This window comes from Lepeophtheirus salmonis, chromosome 8 (genome assembly GCF_016086655.4).
Source record: "Lepeophtheirus salmonis chromosome 8, UVic_Lsal_1.4, whole genome shotgun sequence".
NCBI lineage: Eukaryota > Metazoa > Arthropoda > Copepoda > Siphonostomatoida > Caligidae > Lepeophtheirus > Lepeophtheirus salmonis.
The window spans coordinates 27,017,152-27,033,815 of record NC_052138.2 but is presented as its reverse complement, the minus strand read 5'-3'; the positions used below and the strand labels follow the sequence as shown (position 1 = coordinate 27,033,815).

The following is a 16,664-nucleotide window of genomic DNA, read 5'->3' as shown; positions in this document are numbered from 1 at the left end:
TGCATCTGCAGACAAGTCTTGGCGGATGCTAAAAGTTCCTATACAGAGCGGAAAACAAGGATTAAGGTTAATTCAGTATTAATTTTTGCTGGTCACACTCGAACTAAAATTTCAAGACTTACTGGAGTCTCCAGGAAGACTGTCTACAACGTAAAAATAAATTGGAATGTGATGGAACCTTTGATAAGAAGAATTGCTCTGGTGAGAGTTTCTTTTATTAAGGCAAAATCCTCAAAAACATACAAATTAAAACATTTAAAGACTGTAAGTCTCTTAAAATATCATAAATTATTTGTTAGAAATACTCTATCGCTATTTCAATGCAATAAAACAATACATAAACAACAAAAATGGTGAAAATAGTTTGATACCTATTTTCAAAAATGTCACTGACAGTCCACTTCAGACGGATGCATAAAGAATGATTAATTAGGATTTTGTCTGAATGTAGACAAAAAAAAAAAAGAGCATGAAAGAAGGTTTAATCTACCCATGCTAACTAATGGGAAGAATTGGGGGAAGGAATATCGATATAAAATTGAGAAACAATAGGTTGCAGTAAATTCAAACACTCACGGAGGTTATGATCTAGTACCATTAACTTGATCACCCTAACAATTTGAAGAATGTTTGGGAGCAAAGTAGCTTATGTGTTACAACTTTTCATTACATTAGTTGTAAACATTCGTGAGATGAATGAAGTAAATACAAATTCAATTACGTAAATACAGGGATGTTTTTATTTACAGATACACATTTTTTTTTTTTTTCAATTTATAAAGAATTCAATTTAAAGAAGAAGTTTTATGAAGAGATATTTTTACAAAATCATCTGAATTTAGTGGTCGGCACAACTTTTAGTTAATATGTGAGCCATCAGCTCTAATAATTGCCTCAAAAAGAGACTTGAATCTCTTTTCAGACCTTGACTATGTAGTCAGACCCGAGCTTGGTTCCCTCCTTCATGAAGAGACTGGAAACTCCTCTAGGGAGAATCACGTAACCCTCTTGTCTAGACGTTCCTAGAAGGAGTAGTCCAAGGGGTTCGTATCTGGAGAGGAGGTCTGCCACATATAGAAGTCCAAAAAGTATGGAAAGTTGTCTCTAATAAAGGCCTGGGTCAAGTAGCATCAAGGATGAAGTTTTTTTTTATCACGCAAGAGCAAAACTGTCTCCGAATTTTGTTGCCCTTGAGAAAATTGAGAGTCTTCTTTGCTCTGTTTAGAGATAAAATCCTTATCTGTGATTTTGACCCGACATTATTCTGAGTTGAAAATTATTAAATGTGTATCACTAGATAAGATCAGCCCTGTATTTAGAAGGGACATAGAGGCTGGAATCATCCAATGTCGATCCTCCATTCTACTTCAGGTCCAACAAAGACTATGTGGAAAGTAGAGCCTCGTCTGTCAATGCCCTTAAAGTAGATATTGAGGAGCAATGGATTACCATAACGAAAGGATATGTTCTGAGGATCTGCAGTTTCTTCAGGGGCAGAAATGAAGCCCTTTTTCAAGCAGAACGTAGACAATTTGACAAATGAAAGTTGAATATGTAAATAATTAATTGTTTATTCTACCACTGCGTTCACAGCCTCCAAGAGACATTGGACTTTGCTATGTTTTTTCCACAATTCGCTAATGTACGTTGTACATAAAAAATACATTTTTTGGCTCATAGCATCATATTTGGGACGGTACAAAGATTTTTTTTCAATTAAAATCCCCTGAAAGACTTTAAACTTTGACAAAGCCAGTTTTGTATTGCCCCACCACATAAAAAGGTCTGGGAGAGAAGAAAAATATTAATCCAAAGGGTCTCGGTCTGAGACCATTATAATTTTAACTAATTTGGTCCAAACAAGTTATTCAGTATACAAAAAAAAAAGTAGCTCTTAATTCGTTTCCACCTCATAATTTTTTTTTTTTTTAGAAAATAAAAAATTACCTTATGATTTAAATTTTGTTACACGGTCATAATTTTGATCTGGATCGAATTATCAGTCAAGATCAGTAGATAAAAATACATCAGTATCTTTGTATAGCACAAGGAGAAGGTGGGAGGGAAACTTATGCTATTAAGGAATGCAGATCCTTGTTTACATCACCTGCATGAATTACTGCTTTGAAGTCATTTGAAATAACATTAGTGAAGGGAAAATACTGTAAAATTATATTTTTTTAAAAACTATTTACAACTAAGATATATATAATTCTTCCTTCGGAGGGAGTTGTTAAAATTCCGATGATTATTGATGAAAATAGTATAATCTGTCTACATGCCAAAAAAAAGCAAAACACCAAATTAACGTGGTCACACGAACAATTTGAAGAATGTTTTAGATAAGAGTAGTTTAGCTGACATGACGGCTTATTAAATTACCTGGGAGAAGTTATGAGATAAAAGAAATAAACACAAATCCCGACTCCGTATTTATCAATGATATACGTAGGAATTACTCATATACCAATCCTCAATTCGCCTCCGAGTCCAACAAGGGCTTTTACTTATAACTCCGCAACAAATCTTCAAGGTCACTCAACGTCTATCATGCTCTAGTAATGAATTTATACTTATTGTTCGTCAATAATAGAAGGATAATGATAACAGCCTTAGACAATAAAAAAAAACACATTTACAGGTTGCAGATATAAAAACACTCTTGTATTTATCCTACTATTCTAATCAATCAATGAATAAAAATGAAAGAAATAACGATGGCAGAATTTTTTATTTTATTTTCTTATCAGTAAACTGTCTCGACATCCCATCTCTACATAAAAAAAAAAACATTTAATAGATCCCTTGTCAATTTTTCAAATCCAGAAATGATGACATTTAGAAAAATGTCGTGCACAGATGTTATAATTATTTAATAATCTACTATCTACATGTATAGTTGTAATGCTAAGGAAAACGGATTATAAAGTTTTACCAACGTTTATGACTAAGGAAATAAAGGAGAAAGAAGAGCCATGCTTTTTATATCTTCATCTATTTTTTCTTAGATAGATTCAATTATGGGTTAGATATAAATATATTATTGAATGTAACCTTCACTTCCTAGAAAATGTTTATTGCAAAAATGTTCTTATGGAAAAAAACAACAAAGTAAGACAAATTTATGATAGTACAATTTTGGTTACATAGCACATGGACTGAAATGTCCCGAGATTCACACATAGACGAGCTATTTTTTTATTAATTTACTTCATTTTCAGTGTGTACCAACGTTCAAAAGACTGCTGTCAAAATTTCATGAGAATCAGTTCCTTAGTTTGTGAGTTATTGTGTTTTGTAATTCGCTATTTTTGTTATTTCCAGAACAACAAAGGATAAAAACAATTTCTTTTTTTAATTTGGAACTGCTTGTTAATGTGAAAAACTACATTTGAAGCTAAACAATGGGTTGGAACGTGTTATGGGTTCTCTGCTCCAAAGAACCTTCTAAAAAATTATCAAATTAATATCTAAAAAACAAAAACATTTCGGAGTAACAACACAAAAAGGACGCTTGTGCAATCTCCTCCGCGCCGATGTTAAAACATATGCAGTAACAATATGCCTGACTTCTGGCCTGCCTCCATGTGTCCCTCCTCAAGCTCTAACTCAACTCCGCGGACTTTGGGGTATCTTGGGAAAGAATGTTAGCCACACCTCTAATCCAAATTTGGATTCGCTCCAAGCTGCCAACATGACTGTGTGGCACGCCATGGAATCAGTCTTCATAAACAAGTGCTACCTGTAAATTCGCCGGCGTGTCGAGGCTACGATTGCTTGTGAAGAAGAACATATTAAAAAAAACATATAGCTAAATATAATATTCAAAAATATCACAAATTGTCGCTCAGCTATCTTTTCTTAATCTCATAAGAATTTAGTTTTTCGTAATTTATTAATACGACTGCAAGTTTTCGGTTCCACTCGGTAGATATATCTGTAAAAATATAAAATTACCGATACGTTAAAGACGGTAATCTAAAATTAAGGTGGTCACGGAAGAATTGAAGAATGCTTGCTAGGAGAACGTTTAATTAGATTAGTTGTAAACAGCCGTGAGGCGAAGGAAATAAACACAAACCCCACTCGATATCCACCAAACGTATAGGCCGGAAATACTCCGATATCGCTCTCAATTCTACTCTGAGTCAAACAAGGGCTTACACGTATTACTGCCCAACAAATCCTTAGTCTGACTCTCTATTATCAATGAGTTCTAAGAGCTTCCCTGATCAAGATTGAAATAATAATGATTACAGCTTTGACAAATAAAAAAAAACATGGCTAGGTTGTACCTACGAAAGTTCTCGTGTCAGTGTAAGGTCCTATTTTTTATAGACAAAGCAGGCAGCGCCCTAAAGTACTACCTGCTATCCTTGTTAGTATTAAAAAATATACACAATGACAGAAAAGAGATTTTTTTGCTTCAGTATTTTTATTCCTACTGGTTTAAATCTCTTGAGTGAGAGAGTAATACAGATTACCAACTGAAATTTGTATTGTTATTTTACACATACTCACTCCTTCTGGAAGAACTACATAATATACCTATACAGCTGAGACGATAAAAAAAAATACAAATCCATAATCCAGATACTATGAGATACTTTAAAAATATAATTCTATTTACATACATACACCATAGTCAAATTTATATTCGATAATAATAAACAAACTATCAGTGCGATAGGGTGTGCTAGACCAGTGCTACGGTGGGAGCTACGTGGGTCCATAACCCCTCCTTGGAATTAACATTTTATGGCATATAAAAATGTCAAGGGTCGCCAAATAAAACAATTCGAAATTTCTGAAGTCTTGAAAAGTACATTTTCTTTTGGTACAAAATTTATTCAATACTCGTATATATGTATGTACATACTAATTGATTTAAATGATATTTTTGTTTATATTTTGATAAGTCGAAAAAATATCCAAAAATACGATGGTAAATAAATTGGGAAGGACGCTATTGATTAATTACAGCTGAAGCTGTAATCCTTTGTTGTGGTACAAATTGTCCCCAATTGGTTGTAACACACAGTAGATATGTTATATTTGAAAGTAAAAATAAAAGGAAAGACTTAGATAGAAAGTGAGAGTAATGCAAATTTTATTTTTTTATAAAGCAACTCACAGTCAAAGAAAATAAAGTAAATTGAAATATATAATAATTCACTCATGACTCGACTCTTCTTCTGAATGTGTCTTATCATATAAATTGTGAGAAGGGAAAGAGAGAAATAGAGTATATACAGGGTGCGATTATTTTTTAAAACACTTTCTGAAGCATTCGTATTCGGAAGGCATTTCAAGGATTTTGTATTTATTCTCATACAGATTTGGGAGCTGAATATGATGATAATCATAAATTTCAGGGTTGCTAAAATATGGAGGTCTAAACTTGTTCCAGATGTAAAGTCCCCACCCAAATTTTTATCTACAATGGTAAATAATTTTTTCCCAACCGCACACGGTACATAGGTAAGGAGGTAAAAGGTGAGAAAGTTCTACCTTCATCTTTATTCTTACTACTACGTACTTTGAAGATAAAAAAACTTTTACCTTACTACAACATGTCACATAGTTGAGCATCAGGATGATCCTCAACTAAAAAATTCTACATACTAGGAAGTAAATTAACTTACACAAAATATTTATATGATTATGAGTAGTACATAGATAAGATAACTTTAATGAATTATTATCCTGAGCAAAAAAAGATGATTAATGGATATTATTAAGGTCTACATATACCGGGTGGACGCTTACAGTTGACATAGTTTGTATATAATTTTTAAATGTTTTTATTTTTCTTATAATACAGAAATAAACTTCAAATAACTCAAGAATTAATGTTAATGAAAAGAATTGAGTTAACAGGCATAACTTTATTCTTTATCTGACTTTTGAATTAAAAATGTGTTAATTGAGAGTTCAATGTCTACAATTTAAACTATTGACAAGTATTGTTCTTCAGCTGTAATGATAGCGCAAGGGTGGGGCAGAAGAGCTGTATTCCCAACCCCCAAATTAAGGATATATATATTGTGTTATCTTTTCGTCATTCTTGCAAATAATGCTCCAGGGCAAAAAAAAAACATTTGAAAAAAAAAAAAAAGAATTTAATTTTCTGTAAATAGCTATTAATTTTTAACAGTTTTTCCCAAAAAATGTAATATTTGGAAGACATTTTTAAAGTTTTGAGGTCACGAGATGAAAACGAACCTAGGCCTTACTTATACCCATAAATTTGCGAATTTAGAATAGAGAAAAAGTTATTAATTTTTCTGAACGAAACTTGGCGAGAAGAAAAAAAAATAATAGTACTCCATTTTTTTTACTTTATTCAATCTGCAAAAAAGGGTTGCCAGATGATGCAAATTAGCAACCAAGTCAATTAAGTTTTTTTCCAAATGTAATCAAAATAATATTTTTAAAATGTTTTTTCCAAACCTGTCAGCTATTTCTCAATTCAATTTTGTCTCCCATCGGCTATTAATATGGTGGTAATCACCTTACGAAAAGAGAAGTAGAACTTATGGATATATTCGAGATCCATTCCAATTCAGTTCCAAAAGTTCTTTTTTTCGAAAGTCATCTTTATTCATGGATATTTATTAAATTAATTTAGTCATGTGAGCAGTGGCGTCACTAGCCCCTTTCCGGGCCGCTCAAGCCCCTAAACAATTTTTTTTTAGAAGCCCCTCCTAACTTTTATTATATATATATATATGTCGATTTACAATACTTAGGATGAGGATAATGCAATTATTGACTATTGATGATCGGAATATTAATGTTGTAGTTTTTGACTGTTTTTATAAAAGTTACTCAAATAAATATATATTCTATGACACTTTATAAATTTCAATTGCCCACAGTTATATTATTAATAATGACATGATGAACCATGTAATTTTAATAGATTAAAGTGAAAATGAATACATGGTTATCAGAACGACTAATATTTTATTAAAAATGCAATTTGTGGTGAAGAAATTATAACTTGTACAATTTGGTCATACAAGTTGCAACTTGTACATACATCGTAACTTGTAGACAACATATAAAAAATAAACATATTTATACCATTAATTATACAGATGTATTGATCACTTTTGGTATTAAGTATTAATTGATTATAAGAAAATGAGATGCTATATTATCCTCTTAGAATAATAATTTTGATCGTTGTAACTTCATCTAATGTTGAAACATTAAAAAAAAAAATATATATTCTCTAACCTTATTAAAGTTTAATTTTAAGTTTTTATACGTTAATTTTTGTTTTCTTTTTTTAGCACACCTTGCAGATCATATTTTTTATAACTTTAATGATTACTGCAATTGTAATAGCTGTTGGTGAATTACCAGGTGGTCCATTAAAATCTGACCCCTTACTAATTCAATAATTAATTAAGGATGATATATTTAAATCAATTCCTATGTCGATATATTAAAGCATAAGCAATTAGTTACAAAACAAAAATACCTGAGCTCTCCAGCTTACGTACAATAAGCTGTAATAACTACGTACATAAGTGGTACCTGTGTAAAGTCTTAGTTTCCACCCCGTGTAACTGCGTCATAGTTTCTTCTACAAAAGTCTAAAAAGGGAAAGTTTTTTTGCATCAGGTGCATAGGTAGATATGAGTCATTAATTATGAATAAATAACAAATTTAGACCAAAAATAAATAAATATATATATATATATAACAACTCAACAGGGATCTTTTTGTTTTCATTTGCTTATTACCGCATTACAATAAAATTATTTAAAAAAGTATCCTAATCAAGTTGTTATATGTATAATATTAATTAGTTATTGTTGTTTGACTCCTCTCATTAATTCAGGTAAATAAAGACAAAGAAAGGAAATAAGGTGTTCATTACAAAGTGTTTTTTCTCTCTTTTTGGAAGAGGGGGTAATTAGGCTTCGAGCAAAGTTATATATGAGCATTGAAAGGGGTTCTTCCATTATTTTTTCCGTAGTAAAGTAAAGCTTGAAATCAGGACAAGAGATGTTGACGTGATCATAGAAACCAGCCCCAATTCTCCAAATGTTTGCAATTTAGAAGCAATTTTAAGAAATAATTTACTCTGCCACATGTCATCAGGTGACTCATATAAGACAAAACGTATAGAAAAGGTCGTAAAAAGGGAGATCGATATATTGTGACACTTTCCAGAAAAAGAAAAGTGTTACTTCTTACCTAAGAATTTCAACATCTAAGAATCAAGAAACTGACTGAAGAATTTTAAAGTTTTTTAGGAACAGGGCAACATTTTCGCTGGAACACAAAAGTGGCTTTAATCTGCATATATTTTATCAGGTTGAGACATGAAGCTTGATATAATTACAAATTTGAGAATATATACTTAGTTTCATCGAACAAATACATACAAATTACATCTAATTCACATAAAAAACACATTTCTAAATTAGCAGCATGAAATATTCGACCATTATCGCTTTTCATATTGGCTAAAGATAGATTAATTGATTTATCAATCTCGTAGACTCTGAAGTATTTTAAGGAAATCATAGAATGAATATTACAAAGAATAATTAAGTTTTCATTCTGGACTATGAGCATCCTTTATCTAGACATCTATAGATTATAACCTTAAGAATAGCCAAAAATACCAAAAAAAATTATGGTTTTTTTAAAACTATGAGACTAACAGAGAAAAAATAAGGGCATATTATTATATATACATAGAATCAGGGGATTAAACTCTACTAGGTTGAGAATGGGCTGTGTTTGTACCATTTTTGTTATTGAACAGTGTATTTTATTTTCTATATCTTAGTATTAACACATGTGAAATGCATAAAAAAAGAAAGTCAAAACGTAGAAGAAGATACATGGTCTTAAAATTCATAAAAAATGAACAAATGTAAAGTGTAAGCCATAATGCCCAATGCTTAAAGGATGTGCCGCACAGAAATAAATAAATAGAGACAACAAAGGTATTTCATTTGGTAGTTCGGTGCAGTACGGATGTAGTAGAATAAAATCTTCAGCATACAATTTTTTTTATTAAGATACGAGCTATTGGATAGTTTGGGATGTTAAAATATTGATATTGTATACTTCTTACACCATGTAGACCTTATTTCTTTCCCTTATATTTTTTTTAGATTTTTGTCTGTCCGCTCTTTGCCTTAAGTCTTTTAGTTGGATCTACTGTTTGGCCTCCAAGCACACCAGACCTCCTGGACTTCTGTTGAGCAACACACCAAAAGATGTGAAAAATCATAAATATCAGCACAAAATCCGAGCTGATGTCCAGGATCGAGGAAGAATTCCAGAATCTGCCAAATGAGACTGTCATCAAAACCTGCCCCTATTTCCGAGATCGAGTCGAGGGTATTATTGACTCCAAAGGTGATTATATTAAATAAAAATACTTTATTTTATTCAGCTTTCATATAGCATTGTTATGTATTCAAATCGAATGATTAGTTTAGGAGAAAATCCATTTAAAATAAATAAATCGTGTTGGCTGTTAAATATAGGTCGCACCCTTTTTTGACGTCATTACATCTGCAAGCGTTTTACTTTTCGTAAAAGCTTCATTATATGTGTGTAAGTATAATTACATTCTTAAGATGCTTTGACATCCCTTCAGATAAATTTTGTTATGTGCAATTCATTTTAATCTTAAAAGACAGGATTTTAATTATTTTTTAGTCATTTAAATAATTAAAAATATAGTTTTAGGTGTCTTTAAATTCAATTACGGAGTCGGTGCATGTTTAATTTCAATTTATGTTGACAAAACAATATGGCAAATGATATCAATTTTTTTTTTAATGTTTTCTTAAGTCGAATGATTCTTGTTTATATTCGACTGATTGATAGTTATTGGGCTGTTAGTAGTGTTGATAATCGACATGAAAAACAGTAGTCGTCAAAAGTTAGACTCTTTAGAGCTGAATTAATCAAAAGTATTCTATGTAATAATTGTAAATAAGCGCTGAGGTCTGTGACTAATAAATGTATAGAGCATTTTTAAGTGTGTGATACATAACTTGATGAATATCAATTAAGGGGAAGAGTTAATTTTCAAACACCCAATGCGCTTATTTCCCCTTCTCTAGTGATTATATACAAAAATATAATTTAATTTTTGAAATACATTGTAAATTTTTCACTTAAAAATAATATCCTTAAAAATGTAAGATGCCTGCATTGGAGGGATATATTTATCAGATACACTTTAGTCATAGGAAGTAGCAGGAAGCGCATAGGCTACTGTAAAATACCATATGCCCTCAGACACTTACAATCTATATTAAAATAGTAAAGTTTGTCTGTGTCTATTAATATATAGAAACAAGTGCACTGTAAATAGGGTTCCATGATGTATATGATAAACATATTTTGATCCCTTAAATAATAATGTAGACGATTTAATGAAATATTGCAAAATTTGTAAGGATTTAAACGTATCCCGATCAACTATAGATCGAATAAAATGACGTCTTATGGGAAGAAACTGCTAAAATCAGCCCTTTAATTTTTGGAGGAAAAGTCTTTATTTTGATCGGAGCCCTTTTGGCCTCTATTCTCACCTTACCACAACCCCCTTGATTAAAGCATATATGACCATATTAAGGCCATGGACTGTGCTAAACGTATACCAAATTTGAATGTCCTTAAGGAAAAATTACTTAAGAAATTGAAAAACTTTATTAATTATGGCTAGTCTCTATTTGGGAATGATTGAACTTATCATGTTTTGAATACACTCTTTTATGTATATTGCAACATTTTGTGTTACAATAATTAATTATTTACATCAAAACATCAAATTTTAATCTATCTATTAAATATAAATATATATATTTGGAAATGTATCACGGACTCAAAGAGTAAAAAAAATTATTGAGACTTGATATATTATATAATATGTCTGTAAATAAGTCAAATTAAATTTTCAACAAAAAAAAATAATAGATCAAGGTACAATATAGAGCAAATGTGTCTCGTCAACAGAAAAAAACAAGTTAGAATGATTTTTTACAAATTAAGAATGGATTACATTTCACAAAAATGAATGCAAAGCCGATAATTCATTTAAATATGCTTATAAAATATTAGGCCGTATGAATACAGAGCAGTGAAAAAGTCTTGCATCACTTCTTTAACTGTATTTTTGAGAGTCTTAGAGAGTTTCAATCATTAAGTTAATCACATTGATATAAAGCTGTTGTTGTTATCATTCAAACAAGATATTGCAAACAAATATATCTCACTTCTGGAAAAAAATGAAAACAAAAAGGTTGGAGATTACAATTTTTATCTGCGCCGGTCATGACACCTCATATATCCTCATACAGTTTGGGGTCAACTGCCATAACATCATACTTTTTTCCATCCGCCTGCAAGATGACTCTAGCTTCATGGATTGTTTTTTAAGTGGTATATCAGTCAAGCTAACCTCCATAGCTGCCAATAGGCTAACTCGGCTATATTCAAGGACGAATTTGCAAAAAAATAAGTCGCTAGACTGATCTCCTGTATCAAAGGTGATCAAGGCTACTGAGATGAAGTGAAAAGGTTTGAAAAGAGGCCATTCTTGACACAAAAAAATCAAGAATTCACTATGGAGCATTGTAAAAGTTTGCTTAATGACTTATTAAGTAATTTATGACCAACCAAGAGACCGGACATGAATCTGGTGGACAACATCATCCGGTAGCAAGTGAAATCTAAAGCCTGTTGAGTCCTCATTGCCGACCTCAAGTCCTCCGTAAATAAGGAATGAAAGGATGAGCCACAGCTAAATATCCTATGTGTGTCACCACAAGATCAATGAACACATAGGTAAACCTATTCTTATTGCAAAAAAGATTTCTCACTCCTGGAAAATGATTGAAAAAAAAAAGGTTGAATATTGCAACTTAGATCTGCGACAGCCATGATAGCTCGGGCATTGTCATCAGCTTAAGGTCACTGCCACACCATCTATTTTTTTCGCACCTGCCTGTGAGATAGGTAAGGGTGATTATTTTGGTAAGAATAGAAAAACGTGCGAGGAGAAAAGAATAAATACGCATGGCATCATTGATTAAATAATATACATCTTCTTCTATCAAGAACGTTATCATTCCCACCTATATTATTCAATATTAATATAATATTAGATGCTGATAGTCGATCGAGAACTGTATAAAATGCCTAAAATAACGTCGCCTTCTGTCTGGATTTATGAAAATGGAGGCACAGGAATTTGGAAAATACTTACCGGATGAGAAACAGATAGCTTGTCGGATTTGTCAATATAATTGTACGTTTAGTCCCCTGTCTAGAACTACACGCCACTCATTATCCTCATTTCATATCAAGAGCATGGATATTCATCTAAAAAATCAAGTTAATGATGAATACATCAAGTCAGACTTTAACTCTGATCTCACAAAGATGCTTATTACATGTAATATACCCTTATCCATTGCTAATCATCCTACATTCAAAAAATTTATGGACAAATACACGGGTAAACACGTCCATTCCCGAGGAACCATCATTAAATTAATGGAGGATGTTGGTAATGATGTCATTTATAGAAATACATATAAAAATGTTTTGAGTCATCCACACCAAATGACGATCAAGTTATCAGTAAAAAGTATAAAATATTTACTAATTTCGAAATGGAACTCTGAATTTTGTACTATCTAACAGTAAGTATTCGATTTTTTTAAAATCTAACCCTAAAATATGATTCTATTTTAGCTAAACATATCAAGAATTATGATACACAACTCATTAAATGGCAAAAACAACTGCTTAAATGGTCACAGCAACGGGGGTAGTAGCTTTGGATGGTTCGCAACTAGTTTGTCTGATACTAGTTTCTTCACTTATAGACTTGGGTATTATAATTAGGTTTTCCAATATGACATAGCCAATAAATATTACTTTTTTTTATCACTTAAGGCTATCACTATGGTTGATAGGCTCCAAGAAATGGTGTTCAGAAAACTCATAAAAAGGCAAAAACAACAGCTTAAATTGTCACACATCTAACATTATTTTATGATTTTGACATTTACTTTATTATTAAGATCTCATCGGTAGAGATATATCTATCCTGTGCACAATTGTATATGCAACTTGCACATGAGGAAAAAAGGGTGAGGATATTTTTGATAAAACTCCACGTCTGCCTTGTGTATTGCAACCTAAAGTTATGACTTGAACAAGAAAATATTATTTGGATTACTTCAATATTCTGTATTTATAATTTATTTTTATTATTAGTTAAAGGATTCTAATTGTTTAATTTGTATATTTAACTTAAATGTATGATGGTTTATTTTTTATTGTTTAGTATGTAGATTATATTTAATTTAAGTCTTCTATTTTAAACTTGAAACGTCATATATATTTCGAAATAGTCTTACTTTCTCGTTTTATTAGTTATTATTCTGAGAATATGGTTCATAATGAATTACAATTTCATGGAGTGTGACGTTTTCAAATCTACTGTAACGGATAAAAACCGTCTAAGTCAATTATACGTAGTATATCTTTATTAAACATTTTGCTAATAAATACTTTTGTTATACCCTCAGAAATCATAATAAAGCAGGCAACGGATAAATACTGATGTGATTATCAGTGAGAATCACATCAGTATTTTAAACAATGATACCATATGTCTTTCTCCCCCCCCCTTCTCCTCGCACGCGTTTTTCTCTACAATATTAACAACTATATAGATTGGTCCGGCTTTGTAGTAGGGCAGTCAAGCTTACCCCCCAAGCTACCGAACACTCTTTTGAGACCAACCCTGCTATATCCATGTAGTTAGACTGCATAACATATCAAAGGTGGTCAAGATTACTAGAGAGAAGTTAAAGAGTTTTATAGACAAGTTTTATTGACTCAAAATCATAGGATTCTTCTTACTTACTTTTAACACTGTCTCTACGCTCAAACCAATACCCGATGGTTTTACAGCCTATGGGGGCAAATGGAGTCCCTAGCCTGCCATGTCTACCGTAGCGAAATTGCCGACTTCAAGTACTTTGTGAATAAGGAGTGGAAGAAGATTTCACGTGAATGCGTGGACTTTTTGCTCCGTTTGGGTGATGTCATTGCCGCCAATGGCGGCCAAGTTGACAAATACTGTTCCTGTATATATCAGCAAAGTTTGTTATTTCTCTGTATGAATGCCTGATGTATGAAATATAATGTATAATGTATGAAAACGAGCCACTGGATTGACTGTAGATAGTGCAGCCTGATATAAATCATATAGATATTTTTGATATATGAAATAATAATGTAGTCGTATTAATGAAATATTGTAGGCGTGTGCATGTATATAATATTAGCACTGCATATCTTCGATCTTGTCATTGGTCTCTTAAATATATCATAATTTTTGTGCATTTTCAGTATATATTAAGATTTGAATTAAATTTCAACACGAGTATGTTGAAATGAATTTTGTATGTTTTTTTAGGGAGTGCTCTAAAGATTAAATTACTAATAATTGACACTTTTCTTTTATTTAATTGGGTCGCCATTATGATGAAACGAATATTTTTATATGGAAAGTTTTCATCATATTGTACAAACTTAGAAATACTCCAACTCCAATACCATATAATTTAATTAATCATATAGAATCAATTTTTACAGCAACGAAGACAAACACAAACGACGATTAGTTCAAAGATGATTTAATGTTTATGTTTAATTTTTTAAGAATGGCCTTTATTTTTGTTAAGTTTGATACTGTATTGTGTTGCTGTTTTATTTTTTCTTTCAAATTGTTTTTAGGACGGCCTGCATGCCAGTTAAATAGATCGTAAATAAATTTTGTATGTGTCCACAAAAAAAAGTACACATAATTTCATCTCAACTAATGAAATAATTTTTTATCAAGCTTTAGTTATTATTCCTTCTTTCTCTAGGACAGAACACATATGCATTGATATAAATATTGAGTTGATTTGTGTGAGTGTACTGATGAAAAACGGAGAATAACTCTGAGGAATTATCGGGGAGTTACCTTCTATATTATTAAATCAAAGTTTGTCTTTTATTCAACGTCTAATTACTCCGGAGAATGCCAAGTAAAATACAGCTAGCATCTGTTAATGATGTTTATCATGTCTGATTCCATTTCACTTTATTGAATTAAAGTGCAGTACTGCATGGAATGTTGTGCAAGACTTTTTCAATACCAGGTATATGAAAAACGAAAATATTTGGGATTTTCTTTTTTTCTTGATTTTCGTTCAATAGTGTTTTTAAGTTGACGTACCAAATATGTAATACCATACATTATACTGAAAGAGACTATGACACTCATTGTCATAGTCTATTTAGAACAAGATATGAGCCTCTAGTAAAAACTAGGCATATAATATTTATGCATTCAGGTAAATTCATGCAATTTTGACTTACTCTTTAATTCATTATTTTTTGACAATATGCATTTTCGAATGACGTAATAATTAATATGAAATATTTACTCCTCTGATAATTAATTTTGTAACAAGTCCAAAAAAATTGCACAAAACATTAAATTAATTGAAATATAGCGTAGTACATTGATACATTTCCTTGAAGGAAAGTGAATCTCCATCTTTTCATTGAGCGCATAAATTATTCAGACAAATACAATTAATTTGTGTTGTTGCACGTATGGAAAACAAACAAATATACTTACATAAAAATATTAGGAAAGTAAATTAAGGTTGTATCCGAAAAGTATTAACTCAATAGTTACTGTAAATTCCAAATTAATTTTATATTTATAGAGATGCCTTCTAATTTGATTATACATAATCAATTTTAATCAGGTGATGTGTATTTCCCTAAATCTTCGGCAACGGCCATATCATGTTGAAAAAACCAATTCTCGTCCGATCATTGAAGTTAATCAACATTGAGTCAGGTCAGTACTTGGATGGGAGACCGCTTGGGAACACCTGATGCTGTTGTCTTTTACCACTTTTAACCATTTACTTGAAAAAATGTTGATATTTATGAAAAAGTTATAATTTGAATTTTAATATTATTATGATTCTTCAAGGTATAAACAAAATTTCTTTTTGGAAAGTCCTCCTATATGTATATTTTGTTTGTAATATAATTTACAACCATACCTATACATATATTTTTTTTTTGTGTCTCTATAGTTGTAGTTGTCGTTATATTTTTATACTGTCCGTAGTACATACCATATATATATATTTCTCTTTCTCTTTCCCTTCCTTTATATTACTCACTGCTTTTTTTTAGGTGTGTATATGTAAGTCAATATTGTATGTAGTAAAGCTTATATATATACATACATATATTTCTCTTTATGTGTCTGCATCTTCATGGGCGGGGTCTTCTTCTTCTTATTGATATACTTTATGTAGTAAATACAATATATATATATTTATCTTTATGTTTTTGTATGTTTGTGTAAATCATTGATATGGATCGAGTCAAGGTCAAAACTATTGGATTTTTTTAAATACATTTACCTATTTTTTCTTTTTTAACTAGGGATAACCTATGTAATTATTGTTAGTTTTAATGTTTTAAATTATAAATATTATAAAAAATCTGAAGAAAAAAAATGACCTCTGACAAAATATATTTCCAACATCTACATATGTTATATGTGAATATTATGT

General features: G+C 30.9%; 1 protein-coding gene and 1 non-coding gene across 3 annotated transcripts in view; one reads left to right on the top strand and one right to left on the bottom strand.

The window, feature by feature from the left end:
* The window catches only part of LOC121122556 (uncharacterized), a 46,898-nt gene that overhangs the window by 14,489 nt on the left and 15,745 nt on the right, over window positions 1-16,664 (bottom strand). The gene's annotated exons all lie outside the window — the stretch shown is intronic.
* Window positions 15,862-15,980, top strand: LOC121123772 (5S ribosomal RNA). Its single transcript, XR_005866095.1, has one exon. It is a non-coding gene; the product is annotated as a 5S ribosomal RNA (ribosomal RNA).